Source organism: Austrofundulus limnaeus, unplaced genomic scaffold (assembly GCF_001266775.1).
Source record: "Austrofundulus limnaeus strain Quisiro unplaced genomic scaffold, Austrofundulus_limnaeus-1.0 Scaffold637, whole genome shotgun sequence".
Taxonomy (NCBI): Eukaryota; Metazoa; Chordata; class Actinopteri; order Cyprinodontiformes; family Rivulidae; genus Austrofundulus; species Austrofundulus limnaeus.
In genome coordinates this window covers 154077-155625 of record NW_013953039.1, presented here as the reverse complement: position 1 = coordinate 155625, position 1549 = coordinate 154077, and the positions used below count along the sequence as shown (strand labels likewise).

The 1549-nt window shown below is 36.5% G+C and overlaps 1 protein-coding gene across 1 annotated transcript in view; it reads right to left on the bottom strand.

The window, feature by feature from the left end:
• The window catches only part of LOC106531460 (serine/threonine-protein phosphatase 2B catalytic subunit alpha isoform), a gene marked incomplete at its 5' end in the record, with an annotated part of 56244 nt that overhangs the window by 20016 nt on the left and 34679 nt on the right, over window positions 1-1549 (bottom strand).

Sequence of the window (1549 nt, the reverse complement as noted above, 5' to 3'; positions counted from 1 at the left end):
AAAATCAGCTGAAAAAGTGAAATAGCTAAAAAAGTATAGGTAGCAGAAAGCCCCGGAGATATAGCAGGCATGGCATTAATGAGCTGGACGTTTTGATATATGAATTGTACAAATCAGACAAAATTTGTGGGAGGAGATAGGTGCCGAAAAACGTACAATAAAAAGAAAAACAAAGCAGTTGAAACATAGCCCCATTCAAAGTCAATGGGGAAAAAATCAGCTAAAAAAGTGAAATAGCTAAAAAAGTATAAGTACCAGAAAGCCCCGGAGATATCGCACCCTTGGCATTAATGAGCCGGACGTTTTGATATATGAATTGTACGAATCGGACAAAAACTGTGGGACGAGATACGTGCCGAAAAACGTACAATAAAAAGAAAAACAAAGCAGTTGAAACATAGCCCCATTCAAAGTCAATGGGGAAAAAATCAGCTAAAAAAGTGAAATAGCTAAAAAAGTATAAGTAGTTGAAATCCCCGGAGATATAGCAGGCATGGCATTAATGAGCCGGACGTTTTGAAAAATGAATTGTACGAATTGGACAAAAACTGCGGGACGAGTTAGATGCCGAAAAACATACAATTTAGAGAAAAACGAAAGCAATAGGTTGAATGCCTAAGGCATTCACCCAATTAGTGGAACTCAATGAGGCATATTGAGTGAAACATAAACACTTATATTAGTTTAATTATTTAAAATAAATGGAGATTTCACTGACAAATAAAATGGTATTAAATTTAGTAATAATTTCTGTATTTTCAAACAACTTTATTTTAGAATACATTACAAAAAACAAGTAGTGTTAAGAAGTTAAATTATTATAGAGATCAACACAACTTTATTTGAAATGTAACTTAATTTTAAAGAATCAAACAAACAGAAGATGTTTGTTTGATTGGTGGGGCCAATCTAAAAAAAGCTACTTTCCTTGATAACAGTGCACTGCCATGGTTAGAAACTCTAGTGTTTAACAAAACATAAGATTTAGAGTGTGTTTGAATATGTAAATGTGAAGTCTATGCTGCGGAGATGTTTTTGATTTGTCACAAATTTGTTTAGTGTGAAGATAATGTTGTGTTTGTTTTCTTTTATTGTTGCCATTTGGCAAGAAGCATTTTAGGTCCTTGGTCAACTTGTAACTTCAAATGGGCTGTTATAAGTTGTGTCCACATAATTTTAGGAGTAAAGACAGAGGGACAGTTGGCTCAGACGACAAAGCAGTTTAACCTCTTTGTAATATGTCTCTTGTTCTTGTAGAAAACTTGTGCATCCAGTGGAGGAGCCAGACAACTTTCACAGGGGTGGCCAGACTGGGACCACTGCTCACACAGGGGTGGCCAGACTGGGACCACTGCTCACACAGGGGTGGCCAGTAAAATTACATCATTTTTTTCCTTGAAAGTTTCTGTGGATCTTTGTGTTTTGGTCATTTCCTTATGTCCTCATACAGGCAGGGACTACCTTGTAAATTATGTCCTAAACTAGTGGAATCTACACTCACCGACCACTTTATTAGGTACACCACGCTAGTAACGGGTTGGACCCCCTT